The 21,873-nt window shown below is 42.2% G+C and overlaps 1 protein-coding gene across 7 annotated transcripts in view; it reads right to left on the bottom strand.

Annotated features, from left to right (window-relative positions):
* LARP4B (La ribonucleoprotein 4B) overlaps window positions 1-21,328 on the bottom strand; it is an 83,766-nt gene extending 62,438 nt beyond the window's left edge. For all 7 annotated transcript variants that reach the window (XR_005018582.1, XR_005018581.1, XR_005018583.1 and 4 more), the window contains exon 1: window positions 21,196-21,328. The gene's annotated coding sequence lies outside the window, so the exon portion shown is untranslated. The remainder of the gene's footprint in view (window positions 1-21,195) is intronic.
* Window positions 21,329-21,873: the final 545 nt, after the last annotated feature.

Below are 21,873 nucleotides of genomic sequence, written 5' to 3'. Positions count from 1 at the left end.
CTTAATAAAACTCACCGGCTGGCTGATTCCACGTTTACCAACCACCCACCTAATACTTAAGGGTTGAGAAAAGTCTCTCCTACAGAAAGAGCAGGTACTGACCCAGCTGTCTGTCAATATGGGTAATAAAACTGTCATTCAGTTATCACGACATTTTCTCATGAAATTATACTATCAGTCTTGTTCTCCAAGACAGGGGGTCTCAAAGTGCGGTCTGGGCTCCATCAGGGGTCCCAAAGGCCCTTTCTGGGGCCACGAGGTTGAAATGAATGCTGACATATTATGTCTTTTTCACTCTCATTCTCTCCTCGCAGAAGCTCAGTGGAGTTCTGGTGTAAGATCAAAGTTCAAGGTTACATGAAAAGACTATTAAAAACTCACCTTCCCAACCACATATTTGTGTGAGGCCAGGTTTTCCCTCTTACAGTTCAACCAAAATAACACATCACTAACAGAGCAAATGCAGAAGCAGATGAGATTACAGCTAAGATTCTATTAAATCAGACATTAAAGAGATTCACAAAAATATAAAATGATGCCACTTTCCTCATTAAATTACTTTTTGTTTTTGGAAAAGACTGCTGTTTTTTCACAGGCAATGTTATTTATATTACATGCAAGGGGTTTGTTATTTTTAAAGAAAAATACATTTTTAAAATTTCAAAGTCTTAATTTTTAATATAAATATAGATAGAAATAAGCCATGTAAACAAAAGCTCTTAGGGACCTTCAATGTTTAAAAGTGTAATGAGGTCCTGAGCCCACAGGTTTGAGAACCACTGATAAAAGACATAACTAGTTCTCATGGACAAGTGCCTGGTGTTCACGGATGGGATGACATGCTACTCTTATGGCCAACACTCCCCAAATCAATCCAGAGTCAATGCAATCCCTATCAAAATCCCACCTGCCTTTTTTGCAGGAACTGATGAACTGATCTTAAAATTCCTATGGAAATGCAAGGGATGCACAATAGCCAAAACAATCTGGTAAACAACAAAGTTGGAGGGACTTCCCTGGTAGCAGGGTGGTTGAGACTCTGTGCTCCCAATGCAGGGGCCCAGGTTCGATCCCTGGTCAGGGAACTAGATCCCACATGCATACCGAAACTGAGAGTTCGCATGCTGCAACTAAGGAGCCAGCGACCTGCAGCTAAGAAACCCACAAGCCGCAACTGAGGAGCCTGACCTGCTGCAACTAAGACCCGGTGCAACCACAAAATTTAAAAAAAAAAAGAACAAAGTTGGAAGACTGATACTTCCTGATTTCAAAAGTTACTACAAAGCTATAAAAATCAAAACAGTGTGGTGCTGGCCAAAAGACAGACATACAGATCAATGGAACAGAATTAAGAATCCAGAAATAAACCCTTATATTTACGGTCAACTAAGTTTCGAAAGAGTGCCAAGACCATTCAATGGGGAAAAAATACTCCTTTCAACAAATGATTCTGGGACAACTGATTGTCCACATGCAAAAGAATGGAGCTGGACCCCTAAACTTACTCTCTATATAAAAATTAACTGAAAATGAAGCAAACACCTGCCTATAAGAGTTAAAACTATAAAACTCAGAAGAAAATAGAATGAAGCTTCATGAGCATGGACTAGGCAATGGCTTCTTAGCTGGGACACCAAAAGCAGAAACAACAAAAGAAAAAATAAACTGGTCTTCATCAAAATTTAAAACTTTTGTGCTTCAAAGCACACCATCAAGAAAGTGAAAAGATAATATGGAGAATGGGAGAAAATATTTGCAAATTATATATCTCATAAGGGACACATATCTAGAATAAAGAATTCCCAAAACTAAGACAAAAATAAGTTAAAAATGGGCAAAGAGTCTGAATTGACATGTCCCCAAAGAAGATATACAAATGGCCAATAAGCAGGTGAAAAGATGCTTAACATCATTAGTCATTAGGGAAGTGCAAACTGAAACATGAGATACCACTCTACACTCACTGGGATGGCTATAATCAAAATGACAAATAATAATAAGCGCTGACAAGGATGTGCAGAAATGAAAATCTTCATACATTGCTGGTGGGAATTTAAAAGGGTACAGCCACTTTGGTAAGCAGCTTCAAAATGTTAAACAAAGAGCTACCATTATGACTCAGCAATTGCATCCCTAGGTATACACCCAAGAGAACTGAAAACATATTTCCCCACCACAACTTGTACATAAATATTCATAGCAACATTATTTATAATAGCCAAAAAGTGGAAACAACCCAAATAGTAAACAATTAGAGGTTAAGAGCCTTATTTTCAAACACATGCTTGGCGCACTTCAATGGGTTTTCAAATAATAAGGACAGAGAATTTGATAATTTCTAAAACAGTCAAAATAAAGATATCATTCTCGGGACTTCCCTGGTGGTGCAGTGGTTAAGAATCCGCCTGCCAATGCAGGGGACACGGGTTCAAGCCCTGGTCTGGGAAGATTCCACATGTCCCAGAGCAACTAAGCCCATGCACCACAACTACTGACCCTGCGCTCTAGAGCCCACGAGCCACAACTACTGAGCCTGCGTGCTGAAACTGCTGAAGCCCGTGCGCCTAGAGCCTGTGCTCAGCAACAAGAGAAGCCACTGTAATCAGAAGCCCGTGCGTCACAACAAAGAGTAGCCCCGGCTCGCCGCAACTAAAGAAAGCCCGTGCAGAGCAACAAAGACCCAACGCAGCCAAAAAAAAAAAAAAAAAAGATATCATTCTCCTAAAACAGCATGAAATTATTTTTCTTAGTACAAAAAGGTAATGTGGAAACATGGATGATTTGTCTCTAGATTAGAATGAGCATCTGGATCTCTGTTGTGCAACGATTATTCCAAGTGCTTTACATGGTACTAAATTAACCTTAATTCTGTTAGTCAGGTCTCACGCCCACCTAGCAGACCGGGAAACTGAGCTCAGAGGACACGCAGTCAAGGCCACAAGGCTAGTAGGTCCAGTGAGCTGGGTCACAGGCACCTGTGCAGGCAGCTCACCCTGTCAGTCCACGCTAACGGGCACACGCCCCACTGTGGCGGGGCCTCAGACGTACCTATAGTTTCCTTAGCTGCTCTTCGTTCCTTCTTCCCTTTTATGGTAATATTCATTTTCTACCAATGTGCAGATTATGATTGTGGCACTTAAAATAAGCGGTTTAAAAAAAAGAAAAAAACATGGTGCCTAAATATAAGCCAAATACTTCATCTTTCTTTACAACAAAAAGTGATCTGATTCAATGTCAGAAAAGGTAGAGTGTGGAGAGACGATACACTGCACCTTCCTGGGGAATTTTCAAGGGTATAGACAATTTTTGCTTTATGAGTTGACCTTAAAAGGTACACATTTCACATAAGACAACTCTCCACTATATGGGTGCCAAATACGAAGCCTCTTTTCTGAATCTAAAAACATTATTCTGAAGTCAGGAAGTCTGGACAGACTGCCCCCCACACTCTGTATTCACTGAACCCTTGAACACTTCCAGACCTTTCTTTGCATTCTGTTCTCCTGGCCTGGAACGCTCCTCCCTCCTTCCTGAAGGCAACCTTAGATTCCCTTTCTCATTCCCTTCCTCACGCACCACAGCCTCTCTGCTCTTTTCAGCAGTGACCATACGTGTGCCTCTCCCCTACCATCCTTAGTTTCTCAAAAGGTATCCACGTGCTTCTTCTTAGTATGTATAGGACACAACAGGAAAATATATCCCACCAGTGATATGCTACAATTTACCCCAAAGAGCTTCATTTTGTCAGTAACACTCAAATACATATGGTTTTACTATCCTGTTGTCTAAATACTCTTTCTGCATTTGCAGCCACATATGCTAAGGTCTCTTCTAACGCCTAATAACTGTGTGTGATCAAGAGCAATGAGTTAAGGAACACAGCACAAGGAGAGGAGATGGACGATACACGACGCTATCACACAGATAAATGTTCTAAGAACTCCAGCCTAACAACTGGAATCATTTTACAAAAAAACAGTAAATAACTATTCAACTAGATAAGTAAACACAGTTTTACCTATATATGAAAAATGGATTATTAATAACTTCAGAGGTTGTCTTAAGTAGTGTGTGACCCCTTTGAGAATCAATTAGAAAAGTTAAAATCTGTTACTTTCAACGTCTAAACATACTTTTTAGAAAGACAGTTTGCCTCCCAGACATCTGAAACTAAATAAGCTCATCAGAAAAGACAAAAATGGTCAAAGAAGCTAAATCAAATCATTAAAGCACAATCCTAGCATTTGGGGACTGTAAGGATGGATGTGTGTTAAGAATTGTAACTTTAAATATTTTATGAACTCAATATGCCCAACTCTAGATAAAGAGGTGTAAGAAAATCAAACACCACAATGGGAATGACAGTTATCATATACTTGTCTCCTACTGCCAGCTGGGCTGTACTGTTTACCTCACAGCTGTCTGCATCACCCTACAGTATCTAAAATGCATATTCCTGTCTCACAGCAGAATAATTCGTATCGGGGCAGATCAGCTTATGCACCTTCCACAGCACCTTCCACAGATTATATCCACAACTGAATCTGTAGGCCTGAACAGTGGGAACATTTACAGAGCAACAGACGGCTGTCTCCAAGAAAGCTGTTACTCTAGCTCTTTTGTTTTTTAAGATTCAATATCTCTATGACAGTCCATTCTTTCCACTGAGTCTTCCTACAGTGATGATGAATGAAAAGAGAGCAATCCAATCTCAGTGGAGTAGTTGTTTAATTACACTTTCAAACTGGCACCCAGTATGGAAATACATATTCCTAAGCAGAGGCTGCCAATAAACTGATATTAATTTTTAGAATTTCCTTTTATACATGCATACCTGTGCTTCTATTGAAAAAGACAGTAGGAGGAAAAGGTAACTCTTTTTCATAGTTTGATCTGGCTCTGCTCCTAGGGAGGGCATAAAATCAAACACAACATGCAAAAACTTATTTCTTAGCCAAACAGGAATGGGAAAGTATCTGCATGAGACATATACCATAAAAATTACATTAAAATTTTTTTCTACTAATTGCTTTCAATTTAGATCTTTACTAGATAATTCCACACAAAAAAATGAAAAAGGTCCCTTGCAGCTTTAAGACTTATAATTGGTTTATGACATATTATCTTGCCCTGGAGAAGACAAATATTTGAGAAGATTATTTTACTAGGTTATAAGGAATCCTAAATAAACTATTATTTGAAACAAGTAAAGCAATATGAAGATTTAAAAATCCTTCTCTTACTTTGCACGTGGTTGTAATGGCTGTTTTGTAAAATTTTGGTAAATGTGAGTGCAAAGGTGAAGCAGAGAATCACATCCTTAGAGATACAGCCTTTCTGCACTCAAAGTATAACTTCTTGCTCTTATCATGAGTTGCTCCTTTTCCAACACAAGAGCATCTCCTGAAACAGTCACATACTTTTTCACCAGTGCAAGCTTTGCTAATTGACACATCTTTCTGGACACGACCAGGAAGTGCCAGGGCCAAACTGGCAGCCTGCACAGGACACAAGGCAGCACGTCCACACCACTCAGCCTAATGTGGAAGGAGTACATATGCCAAGAAATACTTTTATTTTAACAAAGATATTCAATTTCATAGTTCAAAAGCTAATGGTCCTGAGTCCAGCCTGTTTAGAATGTATTCTGACCTCCATTCGTCTGTTTATCAACATTTTTTCAGTAAGAACTACTTCCCAGGTTGAAAGTGAGGGCCCCCCCACGTGCCAGATGCGCAGGGTCTGGCCAGCAGTCTGCCAGGCTGAGAGCCCCCCTATACCTCTCCTGCCTCACTCAGGCCCCCTCACTTCCACCCCCAAGTCCTTCTCACATCAGTCTGCTCACCTGCTGCAAAGGCCCTTCCAGTGTGAGCGCCTGCGCCTCTTATTCACATGTCTCTGTTCTCAGACACACACTAACCTTGCTGATGGAAAGCTGAACGTGTCTACAGTCCGGAGCAGGAAAAAACAATCACTGCTGACCTTTCATGCATAATATCACCCTTTGGACAAAGAGCAGAACTGCTTCATTCAGTGTCTTTCATAATTTATTTTTACCTTAGGGGACTGAGCATATGTAGGTTTTTTTTTTTTTTTTCTAAACTATACAGCTTTGTTACTTTCATTTTGAACATGTGATCACTTTGAGATTATTGAAACTCTCCACAAAAATCACTTTCTCTCATTTACATTTGAAAACAAAAAATGCTGATAGCCAAATATACCATTAGTATACACCTGTACCAAAAGTCAGAATCAATACCACAAAAGTGTCTTTCAAGAGACCCAGAAGCCCTCTTCAAAAATAAACTCTAGACAGTACATTTCTTCAACTCTTTTTACGGGAAAAAGTCTCTATTCACCTCACCCTTTTAATGAAGCTTGCATTTTTTCAAGGACTGCCTATCACGTTCTATTGTGCTTTCCAATTTATAATCACATAACTACAGTTTTTCAGTTGAAAGAGCATAATACTCTTTCACCTGAAGAGGAAGACGGGTGGGGGGTGCTGAGCAAACTTAGAACTCAACATTTTAAAGAATGACAGAACGTCAGAGCTGGAAACATCTTGCAGCTGCTTTAACCCTGTGCTGCTCAAACTGGGACATGCTTGTTATTCCTAGGTGGGCGCCACAAAACCAGAACTAGAGGTGGCACGATTGTTCGAAGTTCTGGAACCATATACAAATTCAGCAATTTAAAAAAACTGTACACCTGATACTGATAGAATATTTTAACTTCTTCATCCTGTAACAGACCAATTTCTTAAAGTACTACCAACATGTAGTTTTCAAGTATGTTAAATTAAAAGAAAAGCTTTGCTGTGGGGAAAAGGTACTTCTGATCTACATTAATCAACTAAGCAATAAATCAAAACAAAGCAAGAACATCTTGAATATGTAATGTTTCTCCAAATGAAGGACAATGAAATTCCCACAGGGTCTGCAGAGCTCCAAAGTGGTAAATAGCTGTATTTGATGCAACAGACGGCCGTAATAAATAGGGCAACCTATCTTCCTCAAGTGCCATCTACAGCCCTATAGGTCTTCCCTAAACTCTTGTTACCCGAACATGTAAATCATCTTCCTTAAAAATTAAAAGCCACTTAACAGCTTTATAAGTAGTGATAAAATATGACTTATTTCAAGATCTACGTTAATGTCCATCTCTCCTTTCCTGAATTTAGTATTCCTAATAGACCTATATTTCTTAGCACTTTGGTGAAAGGGAAATATTCCATAACAACTATAATCTTATATAGCTCTTGAAAACTAGACCTTGAAAGTCAGGGCAAGGAACCCAAATACATACAACCTGCACCTAAGACAACTTTAAAAAACTTCATGAAAATGAATGAGTTTTTCTCTGCAGTTTCTATATCAGAGAAGGTTTAGAGAAAAAACTACCTGTTAATTGTAAGAGTGCTGGTCATTTATCTGTGGTCTGGATCCCATTCCCTCCTCTTTTCCTGTATCTTCAACCTCTTCCTCCTGTCCCTGTCTAAACATGCCCAGCCCGTGCTGTCTCCAAAGACAGAGCGCAAGGGAGGGAGAGTGGAGACAAGAGAAGCAGGACAAAACCAAGTGACTGGGGGGGGTCCTGGACCAGAAGCAGCCTCTCCAAGGACACTGTTCCTTCCAAAACGGCCACTCACCTGCCTGACGATAGATGGACCAGAAGGCGGCCTCTGCAAGCGCTCTCTTCCTCATGTGCCTCCTTTTCTGCTCCTCTCCTCTCTGACCCTCCCTGGATGCTCTCTCATCCTATGTGACAGGAAGTAACTATATATAGTAAGGGAGGTGATTCTGAAACCTGATACATGAATCCTGAGCCACCTGAACCTGTATATACTCATCACTTGGGCCTTTTTCTTAGACTGAGTTAGTCTATTGGACATTCTTTTACTTCTTTCTCACCTAAACCACATCCTAATGAATCACCTAAGACTTTCACTTGTTTCCTTAAAGTACAACTTGGATACTTAAAAAATAATCTGAATGGCGCAATGCTTCTAGAATAATTATTCCCCAATTTTTTATAGTTGTCATATCCATCTACCTAATTTAACAGCAGTTTTGGTGATTTGTTTTTATTGAGACACTCCAAAGTTTTCAAATTAGTTTTCCTATGATAACTGTTTTGTACTATTTTTATCAGTTTATATTAGTTAAATCATGTACTTAATGAGTACAACTGCCCTGAACACACTCGGGGACAAACTGAACTGGCTTTTGTAAGCAAACAACTCAACTGGTAGGAAGAGGAACAGAGAGAAAACAAAGAGCAGCCCACCAGCCCCAGCACTTTGCTGCCCACAGGTAGCTGGTTTCACCAGGAGATCGTCACCTGCAGCTTCTACCTCACTGGGCCTTCTGCTCTCAGCTTTTCCTGATTTCAGTTAACACCATGTGTTAAATTTCAGTGCATCTAAGCAAATATCTGGCGAACATTTTTTGACCTACAGATTCCTCAAATTCAACCGTTTAAAAAAATCCATTCTCACATAAAACAAATAAAAACTGACAATCCCTCAATCTCAAGGAAAGACAGGACATCATCTACCCAGCTGCTCTAACCAGAAACCTGCAAATAAATTTCTAACCCCTTCTCTCACATAAGCTTATACCTCCTCACCTCTACTGTCACTAAACTGTTCCAATAACCATGATCTTTGCACAGAATGACTACCCCAACCTCCTAGGTCTCCCCCGTCCCACCAATCCTTCCGCAGAATGACGCTCTTGAAACAGGAGACCTGCATCCCACCCTCAGCGTACACCCACCACGCAGGCACTCAGACCACTGGGACACCAACCAGCCAGCCCAGCTGGAAATGTCACTCCTCGTGCTTTCCACAAAGCCTGAGTTGCAAACCCTTTACATGCAGCGAGGCAGCCGTCTCTCCAGTACTGGGAGGGCGGGAAAGTATCTACTTTCTTGACCGCTGTATCCTGATACAGTACCCAACAGAGCATAATCTCAGGAAAAGTGTTTAATCATTTCATCTTTCATGCACTAAACATGTGGGAGAAAATTCGTAGTATTTAAAATATAAAGCTCAGAAAATGAGATGACTCAAAGTGAAAGTTTCTGTTGCTGCCTATTCCAAATGATGTGTTAATGTGGGAAAAGACAACATTCTTAGGTCACGGTAAAATTACTTTGAGTTCACTTTCATTTTATTTTAGATACTCCCTAGGTTTTGTATATGTGTGTACATGTGTGTACATACATGTAAGTGTGCACTTGGGATCTGAACATACAGAAGAGTTAAATACAAAATGATGTTGACAGTAAAAAATTATTTAATTATCAAAATGACAACTCATAGAAGAAATTCCTAAGCGGCAAACACACAAAACCTATTATTTGTATTGAAAGTAGAGGTCAGGGCTTCCCTGGCGGCACAGTGGTTAAGAATCCACCTGTCAATGCAGGGGACACAGGTTCGGTCCCTGGCCCAGGAAGATCCCACATGCCGCAGGGCAACTAAGCCCATGCGCCACAACTACTGAGCCTGTGCTCTAGAGTCCGTGAGCCACAACTACTGAGCCCACACACCACAACTACTGAAGCCCGCGCGCCTAGAGCCTGTGCTCCGCAACAAGAGAAGCCACCGCAATGAGAAGCCTGTGCACCTCAAAGAAGAGTAGCCCCCACTCGCTGCAACTAGAGAAAGCCTGCGCGCAGCAAAAAATAAATAAATTAAAAAAAAAAAAAAAAAGAAAGTAGAAGTCAAAGATCCTTCTGAAAATATGCTGAAAGTTATGACTCCTTTCACTGGAAAAATGGACATATACTAGAAATGTTAAACACCAACCCAGGAGCTCAAGGATTCCCTCCCCATCCCAAGTCCACCTATGACATCAGGCTGGGCGTGGGACGAGGACAATAAGAGCAGGGACCCCCACCTAGCAGGTGGTGAGCATTTTTAGGGCCTGTCAGCACAGAGCATGTGCTCAAACAAGTGCCAGCGAACAACCAGGAACCGGCCCCAGGGAGCTATGAAACACAGAGATCTCTCACTTTGCCAAAGTTTGCTTGTACGAAAGGCCTATGCTAACCAAGAGACCTGAAGAGAACTTTTGCTTTTGCGAAAATCAAAAATGGCGGCTTGGCGGCTTTCTGCGTTCGTTTTGCAGCAGTTACAGAGGCGGCGCTCACTGGAGCAGTGAGAGCAGCCCCGCCGAGCTCCTTCCCCCGCCATGCTCAGCATCTCAGCACCCAGCCACCTGGCTGTGAGCTGCGTCTGTGAGCATCTGGGCTTTACCTCCATCTGTTCTGTGCCTCCCTTAACAAGATGTGTCCTAAGGTAACTGCTTCTTTGCTTTACACCATTTTGGCTTATGGAAGGTTCCAGAGGAGTGCTCCACTTCCGAATAGGACAGCAGGGGCACCCGTACCACGTTGTACTCAGAAAGTAACAGCCACTGAGTCCAAGCACAGAACCTAATCACGATCCTCAAAGATTAGGTGTGACAATTGAACACGCTTTCACGTTTTCCAAAATGACTGTGCAAATCAGTTAATATTAAAATATATCAAATACCCCCTAACATGAAGCATTCCTTACAAAAGTGATACCACGTTTGAAGAAAGAATTTATGTTCCACAGTTATAATTCAAAAACATGTACTACTTTGGATAATCTTTCAATTTGATATTCCAACATAATACCATCTCCATTTTGTAAGTAACTGGATCACAAGTCCTAGCCCACTTAGGATTACAGTTCAATAGATGATGAAACTAATAACATCACCATAAAAGTTCCAAGCCAATTATGAGGATCAGAATCAGCTCCAATAATTTTGAATTACTCCTCAGCAAGGTAAATGACCTTCTCTCAGACTTCTGTTGTGGGCTACCCCTGACCTCAACAATCATCACTATAAAACAACTATTAAAACTTTCTAATTAAAGCCAGCATTTCTGATGCTTAGCTATGCTGTGTTTATAGCTCTCAAATCTATCAGGTTACTGGACCTAAGACACCTTTATGCAAGACACCTATGCTTTCTGAGAACTGGGCACTATTTGCAGTGGACTTGGAAACAAGAAGTTAGGCAAATCCCGTTTTCTGCTCTTCTCTCTTGTGTGACATAAGGCACCTGTCTCCAGGCCTCAGTTTCCTAAACAGTAAAACAGATGTTCCTAAACAGTAAAACAGATGTTCCAAAGAACAAATGGGGAAAAAAGCAGCAAGGGCTTTGGGTCACCTGAAATACAAGTCCAATACACTGCGGAGGATGGCAACTGCTGCCACCTGCGCTCAGGTCTCTGTTTAGGAAAGCTGCAGGCTGTGGAGGTCTGAAATCACTGGGCACATGGCAGCAACGAACACAAACAGACAAGGCAGAACTGAAGGCCGGGAGAGGTGCTCAGAGCTCTGGAGCCTGCCCTCCTCTTCACAGAAAGGTGGTGGGTGTGAACACAGGGGCTGCTGCTTCCAAAGCCTGAAGGCAGAGCCCTGCACCGGGGTGCGGATGTTAAGGTCTGAATGCTTTAGGAAGGAAACCACTGAATTTAAATGAATTTTCCTTAGACTATTTCTCAAAGACGAGTCTGAATATATGATACAGACTAGAAGACCTGTTAGCGCCTTCCTAACAGGAAGGATTGTAAATGGATTAAAGCTAATAGGTTAAACTATCTAAAATGACAAACAAAACCCTTAATTTTCCTGGAATAAAAACATTAATTCAATGTTTTAAAAAGCACAGTTTAATGGCTGCTTTACAAATCTGCTTTAAAAACATAACAATAAAATGCTGACTTAAAATTCTATAGCATACATAAAACTAACACTTTCACCAATTTCAATTTTTCTTTTGAAATTCCACTGTTAAGGGTGTAACTTGAAAAGTATCCTACTGAGTTCTATTAATAGTGGACCGAAGTTATAGTCCTCACTCTGCCACCAGCCAACTAGCTGTACTTCTAATTAATTTTACTTCTGTGCGTTTCAGTCTCTGAATCTTTAGAGCTCTAAAACCCTCACACTACAACTGTAATACTACGCAATTTTTCTGGCAGTTATTTTCAGAAACTATTATCAAATCTCAGTTAATAAAATAATGTAGACCAAAACTCAAAGTCTCAGAAAATGACTTACTTCAAAGTGTTATTTCATTCACACCAAACATTACATGAATAGTCAAAAAGGATAAAAGGTTTCCCTCTCAGTCTTATAATTCCAGGCAGGTAACAATGGCACTGATAAAAACAAACTACTCCATGCAACTGGATTAAGGCTGATTACGTGTACTGTTAATTATTATTAAACACTTGGTACACTTATTCTTCACCAATTATCAATAAACCTACCTAACCACAACCCCACGCACCAAACTGTAAATTGGAAGGTATTGATCTAGCTTTCATTTGCCCCACTCAGAATATTACCTAGCACAGGAGTCCCTCCCTATCCGTGGTTTGCTTTCCATGCTTTTGGTTACCCAGGGTCAACTATGGTCCAAAAATATCAAGTGGAAAATCCCAGAAATAAACAATTCATAGGTTTTCAATTGCGCGCCATCTGAGTAGCACGGCCCAATCTTGTGCTGTCCCACCCAGGACGTGACTCAACCCTTTGTGCAGCGTATCCCGCCCATTAGTCACTCAGCAGCCAGCTGGTTATCAGATCAGCTATCACAGTCTGGCAGTGCTGGAGTTCAAGGGACCCTTATTTTATTTAATAATTGCCCCAAAGAGCAAGAGTAGTGATGCTGGCAATTCAGATATGCCAAAGAGAAGCTGTAAAGTGCTTCCTTTAAGTGAAAAGGTAAAAATTCCTGACTTAATGAGGAAAAAAATTGTGCTGAGGTTAAGATCTACAGTACAAACACTGTGAAAATTGTGAAGGAAAAAGAAATTCGTGCTAGTTTTTCTGTCGCACCTCAAAGTGCAAAAGTTATAGCCAAAGTGTTTGATAAAGGATTAGTTAAGATGGAAAAGGCATTAAATTTGTACAATAAGGTACTTTGAGACCACATTCACATAACTCCTATTATGGTATATTGTTATAATTGTCATATTTTATTATTATTGTTAATGTCTTACTGTGCCTAATGTATAAATTAAACTTTATCCTAGGTATGTATGTATAGGAAAAAATTAGTATATATAGGAGTTACAGCACTGTCTGCAGCTTCAGGCATCCACTGTGGGAATGTACCCCCAGACAAGAGAGGACCGCTGTAATATGACTTGTGGCCGTACAGTGAATTTGGGAAAACACCTGATCTATGTTTTTTTATCTTGAGCTGTAATCTCGCGATTTCACGAAAAACTGAAAACTACGTTAACAGATTAAAAACCTCCACAATGACAATCAAACACACTCTCAACATTCTAAACTTAAAAGAACAGTATGCTAAGAGTGTCCATGACTGAAAATACTAAAACTTATGGTCATTTTAGGATCCCAAGCCACTCTTTCGTAGGAAAACATTTCACTCTTAACTGGAAGTTTCGCCAGGTCACAGAGACTTTCAAATTCTATCTGTGTGCTTGAATGCTTCTGCAATTTTATTTGGTGATCCTATTTTCTACTTCCAGTCCTTTCATGTTTAGGATTAACTCTCCTGCACTGAGCCCTGAAAGATAATGATTTCAGCAGAATAAAGGAACATTTGTCAATGTATACAAAGAAATAGGAAGAAATGTGAAAAACTAAGGGCCACGCGCAGAGACAGCAAGTACTACGTACGAGCTGCTTTAATCACTGCATCCTTCTGTCTTCACCAACTGCCCTTCCCCTGCCTAGATATTTAAGGTGTGAAGAAGCAAACACTGCTGACTCATAGTTACTCACTTGTACAATGGTCTGTACTCCAAGGGAAATGGTCTGTATGAAGGGAAACTAGAAATAGCATTCTAGTCTGACACCAAGCATCACTGGAGATACAGATATGAATCCAAAAGGAACATGGACCTTACAATAATGCCAGAGAAAGGTTTATCCCAAAAGGTTTCCACACTGAGCTTCTGCACTAAATGACAACCAGCATACCATAATAGTAGCAAAGATCAAATGCTTTTGCCTTCTAAATACCCAGATTTTTAAAAGGCAACTCTCTCCACGGGGACTTCAAGTCTGCTTTTAAAGGCTCCTGGCATTCCCTGACCATGGGAGTTTTGAGAAGCCAGGCAGCAATGGATTACAGTACATACTATATGCAGTGTGCTTATGACACACACACACACACACACACACACAGCTGACTCTTAACAACACAGGTTTGAACTGCGTGGGTCCACTTATACACGGATTTTTTTCAATAAATATGTACTACAGTACTACACGACCCAAGGTTGGTTGAGTCCACGGGTGTGGGACCACAGATACAGAGAGCCAACTGGAAAGTTCTACTCTGATTTTCAACTGCGCAGAGGACTGGCTCCCCAACCCCTCCGCTGTTCAAGGGTCAACTGTACATGGCAAGGCAAAAATTATACAGATGGTAAAATCTCAACAATGAAATACAGAGACATATGTAATCAACAAACAGAAATAAAAATGTTCAGAAAGTATAAAGTATTTAAAGAAGAGGTTTTAAAGGACTTGATTATTTCCAGAAAAAAATATTTGAAAAGGGAATGTTTAATATATTCAGAAAGAGATAATAATAGAGGCAACTTGTAAATCTATATCCAATTGGTCACTATGTTTTTAATCCCTATATTTTCAAGCTTTGACAATAAAACAAAGCTTTTTAAAAGCTGAAAACAAAATGTTCTCATTTTTCAGAGATGTTTCTAAAAAAGGAATCTGTTAATTAGTCTGCCTTAATAAAAGCTGAAATAACAAATATACTTTAACTTTTTTTTTTTTTTTTAAATTTTTATTTATTTATTTATTTTTAATTTATGGCTATGTTGGGTCTTCGTTTATGTGCGAGGGCTTTCACTAGTTGTGGCAAGGGGGGGCCACTCTTCATCGCTGTGCGCAGGCCTCTCACTATCGCGGCCTCTCTTGTTGCGGAGCACAGGCTCCAGACACGCAGGCTCAGTAATTGTGGCTCACGGGCCCAGCCACTCCACGGCATGTGGGATCCTCCCAGACCAGGGCTCGAACCCGTGTTCCCTGCATTAGCAGGCAGATTCTCAACCACTGCGCCACCAGGGAAGCCCCAAATATACTTTAAACAAGTGACAAATGCTAGCAGGTTTGAGGCCTATTTTTAAAGTATTTTTTAAACACACATGATTATGTCTAATACAAATGAAAGGGGTTCTAAGCAACCTATTCTTCATTTAGACCAGGGCTTGGACTGTTCCACTGTGACAAACACAAGTGTAAGCAAGAGAGCTTGCCACCCTGGGGCCAAGTAAAACCAGTCTGTATGCATCCATTCCTCCCCTTCAACACAAGTCTCTGTAAAGCAGAAGGATTGCTTAAAAAGGCAATTCTGGTCTTGCAATTTTCCTGTTTCAAACCCTCTGACTGCTTCTCACTGTTCTTAGGATAGAGAGCACAATTCTCACCCATGCCAGAAGCTCCAGACCCTGCAGGACCCCACTGCTGCCTCGCCCACCCCTCCCTGTCGCCAGCCTCTCCAAATGAGTTCCTAGCTCAGAGTTTTTGCACCATTATCCTCTGCCTAGAAGGCTCCCTCCCCCTGCCCAATCCCTCAAGGTCTACATGACAACCTCCCAGCACAACATTATCTGATTGTCTCCCTGCCTCAGTGGACAGAAAGTTCCAGAGAGGAGGGCAATTTTCTCTTTTGTTCACCATTACAACCCTGGGATTTACTCATCAATTATTTAGTGCATACTGTTTTCTAAGGTCTGGGTTCATAGTAATGAACAGAAGAGACAGAAACCCTCAACTTCATAGGGTTTACATTCAAGTACAAGAAGACACAAGGTACGTAAAATACAGAAATTACATGGCATGTTATAATGTAGTAATAAGTGCTACAAACAAAAATAAAGCAGGGAAGGGAGATGAGGGATGTCCACCACACTCCACACTACAATAAACTCGACTGTCCTAACGGGACTGCTCAAGGAAGCGTGGAGTGGAGAGTCCTAAAGAAGTTTCAAGTACAGAGGGTTCAAGAGTCCAAAAATGCTGGTCTACTTTACTTTGAATAAAACAGTTCACTGTCTTAATTCCTTCTAGACCACAAGCCTTAGAGAAAAGTTCTGGTATCATTCATCTTTGTACTGCTAATGTGTGGTTGATCAAAAATACCTGCTCAAAGAAGGAATGAATGAACCCTCCTCTTTCCTCTCAGTGGCCCTGCTTTGCACCAGATCATGGAGCAATGATTCTCAAAAGGGAATAAAAAAAGGAAAAACCGGGGCTTCCCTGGTGGCGCAGTGGTTGAGAGTCTGCCTGCCGATGCGGGGGATACGGGTTCGGGCCCTGGTCTGGGAGGATCCCGCGTGCGCCGCGGAGCGGCTGGGCCCGTGAGCCACAATTGCTGAGCCTGCGCGTCTGGAGCCTGTGCTCGGCAACAAGAGAGGCCGCGATAGTGAGAGGCCCGCGCAGCGCGATGAGGAGTGGCCCCCACTTGCAACAACTAGGGAAAGCCCTAGCACAGAAACAAAGACCCAACACAGCCATAAATAAATAAATTAATTTTAAAAAATAAAAAATAAAAAAAATAAAAAATAAAATAAAATAAAAAAAAGGAAAAATCCACTGAAGTTTAAAAATACATTTTCACTACTGTAATTGCTTTGTTTTTGGCTAATATAATTTGTTTTCATTTCAAAGCAAAATAAAGAAGGTAAGAAATATTGTTATCAAAAGGGGCACATTTTTAAAGACTGAGAAAGAATATCATCTAGAGGTCCCGTAGTTAAATCACTCCACCTAAAATAGTGTATGTGCTAGATGTAGCTATCAAGTCAGTTAACATTTTTTAAGTAGAATTTTTATGCATTTTCTATTGCATTCTTTTCAAGTAAAAATTTTCATGTTTGTTTATGAAAGCATGCAAATAATTCCTCTAAAACTGAGGTGGGGGCTTCCCTGGTGGCGCAGTGGTTGAGAGTCTGCCTGCCGATGCAGGGGACGCGGGTTTGAGCCCGGGTCTGGGAGGATCCCACATGCCGCGGAGCAACTGGGGCTGTGAGCCACAACTACTGAGCCTGCGCGTCTGGAGCCTGTGCTCTGCAACAAGAGAGGCCGCGATAGTGAGAGGCCTGCGCACCTCGATGAAGAGTGGACCCCGCTCGCCGCAACTGGAGAAAGCCCTCGCGCAGAAACGAAGACCCAACACAGCCAAACATAAATAAATAAATAAAAATAAATTTATTAAAAAAAAAAAAAAAACTGAGGTGGGAGGTGCCTTATCCCTCTAGTGAAACAAAGTTTCCTCAACATCTGTAGTGCAACACTTGGCCCTGGGCTGGGCAAAGAGGTTAGGGACATAAAAGGATCTTGCCCACAAGGAGCTTACATTAATTAATTAGTGCAATGCCTTGGGGTGCTATGGAAACAGAGAAGCACTCAGCATGACATTAAAAATTAAGGCAAGGATTCCTGAAATACCTTTTTAAGGATGGGTTAAGGAGCTAAGTCAAAAAAAAAAAAAGAAGAGAAGACCTTCAATTCCAGGCAAAGGAAATAGAGAGAGCAAAGACAACGTCATGGTTTTGGGGAGAGGACTGTGGCCAGCGCAAGCCAACCAAAGGTGGCCCAGCCAGCAAGGAGAAGGCAGAAGTGGCAAGGCCCCTGGGCCCTTCTTAGGCAGGGGACAGTCACTGAGGAGTTTTTACAAAGGGCCTAACAATCAGGATATGCCTTTAAAGCAACCTCTCACTACAGTGTGACAAAAATGGTGTGTGTAAATAAGAGAGCATTTTATTTTTATCACACAAATATCACCCTAATTTATCAGTTTTTAAGCCAAAACTTCTGCATATCAGATTTCATAAAGAACATTTTCAGTGAAGACTAAGTCTCACCTCAAGGATTATCAAATTTAAGTAGGAAATGTCCACCATGTTACAGAATGCACTCTGTGGTCCAGCTCTCACTATAGTAGGGAAGTAGGGCTGACACTAAAGAGGAAACCAGACCATGACAGAAGGCACAAAAGGGGTGGCATCACTCACCTGCAACCCTTCATGATTACACAGGAACCATGACAGCTTCTCCAGAAAAAATGGTGAAAAAGTTTATAAAGCACTGAAGGGACAAAAGGTTTGGGGGTGGGGGAGGTGAGAAGGAAGGAAACATAAGCTGACTTAATCATTTTGCCTGATCATAAGGAAGACATTTACATGTTGGAAAAATAAAGCCCTAGAACATTAGGGAAAAAACATTTCCAAGTTGGAAATATCCTTCTCCTTTCAGTAAGAGAACCTAATGGTTATCTACCTTACAATTCCACATTCTAATAAATTCATTTTCTAATCAAGATAACTCCAGAAGTAGAGTAGCTCCAAAGATACCAACAAGTGCAACAATTAGGAGCAAAAAGTTCAAACTGAACTAAATTAACATCAGGTCTGGTGAGTTTAACCCTCTCAGAAGGCAGTGCCTCCTTTACTAGGTACTCTAAAATTAGCTCTTACAGAAAAAGGAGAACTCTTTACAGGAATAAAGTTTTACAAAGGAGCATAAGCAACCAAACCCTGCAGCAGTGTCTGTTTCTTTTAACAATGTACTTTCCATAAACACAACTTCACTGCTTGTTTTCTTCTCTCCATTAGAAAAAGGTTGAGTCAATGGTCTTATAGGAGGAATTACAAGAATATACATGATTTTCTTGCATTTACCAATCAGGAAAAAAAAATCCTTAAATATGAGAGAACTCTGCAAGAGTACAGCATGTGTTATGAAAGCCTATTTGAAACTTGTGCCTTAAACAATAGGATGAAAACAAATGGAATTTAAAGTAATATAGCTACAGAGCTTTTTGCAATCTCAAGGGACAATCAAAAAGAAAACACAAGTTACTAAAATTAGAAGACCTAGGTTATAATCCTAGTTATCACTACAGAAAGTATGAATTCCAGCAGCAGGGCACTGAAATAACAGTGAAAGGAGTTTGTCAGCCACTTGGTTGGTAACATCAACCACAGCTCTATCATTGCAAAAACTTGTAATATTGTTGCTAATCTATGTTAAGTAGTGGGGCTACTTTAAAGCACTGTTTACTGTTACTAACATTAAAAACATGATGTTCCCACCTTGCACTTAAGTATTTTGGAACTGTTTTATGATACATGAAGACTGCTTCATTAAAAACAAATGATTAAGTAAAATATTTGTTCCCACAGATTTTAAATACGTATTTGCCTAAACATATGCTTATCTGTGAAAACCATATTAATATCAATGAATTCTCCAAATCTCAATTTTTTTTAAAGTGCAATTCCTAGGAACCTTAAATAAAATCAAAATCTTCCCTGAACATGCTGCCATTTAATTTTGGCTACTCTTCAACAAAACACGTTAAAATAAATGCCAAGAAACTTCTGTTCTCACATTATCATCCATTTTCTCTCTGGCTCCTACTCAAATATAGTATAAATCCTTTCTCCAAATACACATTCTGTCCTCAGACCTTCTTTCTCTGCCCAGATACATGTGATAAAGAAAAAAAAAATTGTTAATAAATTAAAACTGACAGTCACTAAAAGAATATTGAAAACAGTAATAAGGTAAACATCATTTTCAAAATTCTGAATAAGAATCTGAGTAATAAAAAAAAAAGAGCAAAAACAGCCAACATCAACATGTTACAAACAGTCCTATGAGACTGATGTTATTATAATCCTCCTCTTAGAGATGAAGAAAGTGAAGCCCCAGAGGGTAACTTCTAATCAATAAGAAGCCATCTCTATCTCCCTTCACACACCCACTTTTTCACCTTACAAAGGCAACACACATCAACTTTTCAAAATACAGGATGAAATTTATTTCTAACTAAACACAAGTTTCAAAGCGAAGTACACAAATCAAATTTATGGTTGAATAATAAACTTGCTAACCTGATGCCTTTCATAAAGTATTCCACCTTAGCAACTCAAGCAAACTTACATCAAGCGATTTCGTAGAGCCTGATTATAAAACTGCCCTTCAGAATATTAAATACAGAGAAAAGTTGACAAGCCACAACCATTTCAACTTCTGTAAATTACCCTGACTGTAAATTAGAGGGAGCCAGGCAGGTGGGGAAGTATGGAAATTGCACACTGCACATATTATCTAACCTCCAAAGAAATGAACGTCACCCTTCCCCACTGTGGTCTTTGCAAACTACAACGCAGAACCTATTTCAAAAGCATTTTAGATACTTAACACAAAATAAGAGACCAGCTAAGTGTCATGAGAAAAACTTTAAAAACAAGAAAATAATTTGTATGCTTACAATATTCAAATTGATATTATCTTTTTTAAAAAAACCCTCACACAAACTGATTTCCCTTAACAGTCCAGGGAACTCTTCCCGTTCCTTCAGTTATCCAAAACTTCAAACTTCCACTTAACATTTAGGGCAAGTTACTGTGCAGCCAAGGAGAGGGTCTCAAACGCACAGGATAGCTACCCTACAGATAATCTTCTCAAGTTTCACCTCAGCCTAAATTAAAGACCGTTTTATGTAGAAATGAGGGGGAAGACAAGATGACCTGCACGGAAAGTTGCAATACAAAATTACAGAGAAGTCTGAACAAGTTTTAAGTTTTACGTTCTGATTGGACACGACTGAGAAGCAGGTGGTAAGAGATTCCTGACCTGCCCCTTTCTCGAACACAGGGCGTCTTTAGAATTTTTTCCTAATTCTTCCAGAATCTGCCTCTGCTCAAACCTCCCTGAGGAGAGCGGGAGCGTCCCAAACACACCCGGAGCAACAGGATCCCACTTCCTGGTCCGAGTGACCCGGGCCCTCCCCGCCCGGCCGGCCGCGGTCCCGGGCCCGGGCGGAGGGCAGGGCGAGGCCGCCGCAGTGCGGGCCGGACGGCGGTGCTGCCCGTACCTACCACTCCCCCGGCCCCCGAGACCTCGGCCCGGCCCTGGCCGGCCCCAGCCCTGCCGGCCCCCCGGCCCGCACCCAGACCCCTCTGCCCGCGCCCCGGCCCGGCTACACTCGCTGGGCCCTGCCCGGCCGCGTCCTCCGGGAAGATGGCGGCCCATGACAGGCGGGCGCGGCGCGGGTCCGAGGCGGAGGCCGGGCGCGATGCGGCAGGAGCGGAGCAGAGCAGCCCGCCCGCCACCGCGCTCACCTGTCAGCACCGCCGCCGCCCGGCCGCCGACCGCCGCAGCCCCGGTGCCCGGCAACCGCGCCACACGCGGACGGGCCGTGAGGGAGGGGCGGAAGCAGGGGCGCGGCCGGCCCGGACGAGCGGCGGGGGTCGGCGCGGCGCGGACTGGCGGCGGGGCGGCGGCAACTCTTTCCCGTTTCGGGCCGAAAAATATCTCAACCTCGCGACTCCAGCGCCCCAACGCTCCTTCCCGTTCGCATGAGAACACACAGCTCCCGCTTCCGGGCCCCGCCGGAAGTCCCGCCCCGCGCGCGCCCGCGCCCGCGCGCCCGCGCGCCCGCGTACTCACCGCCTGGTCCGCCGACTGGTGCTCGGCTCCCTTACGTCATGGCGGTACGGCGCCCTGATTGGCCTCGCGCAGCGCCGGGCCCGCCCCCTCTTCCTGGCCTCTCGGTGCTCGTGCCCCTCCCGGCGACGCCTGTGATTGGTGGGAGCGCGCACGCAGCCCCACCCCGCGCACGCTCTCCGCACCGCCCCCGCCGCGACCTGAGGAGGCGGTGCTGTCGGCTGGGACCGCGACCCCCGCCCTCTTCAGCCGGGGACCGAGACTCCCGCCCCACCGCCTCATCCCGGGACCCCGCCCCCGTCACCCCGGGACCGCGACCCCCGTCCCCCTTGGCCCAAGACCCGACCCCTCCC

Source organism: Balaenoptera musculus, chromosome 2 (assembly GCF_009873245.2).
Source record: "Balaenoptera musculus isolate JJ_BM4_2016_0621 chromosome 2, mBalMus1.pri.v3, whole genome shotgun sequence".
NCBI classification, from domain to species: Eukaryota; Metazoa; Chordata; class Mammalia; order Artiodactyla; family Balaenopteridae; genus Balaenoptera; species Balaenoptera musculus.
The sequence above is the reverse complement of the archived record's forward strand: the minus strand, read 5'-3'. Positions and strand labels throughout refer to the sequence as shown.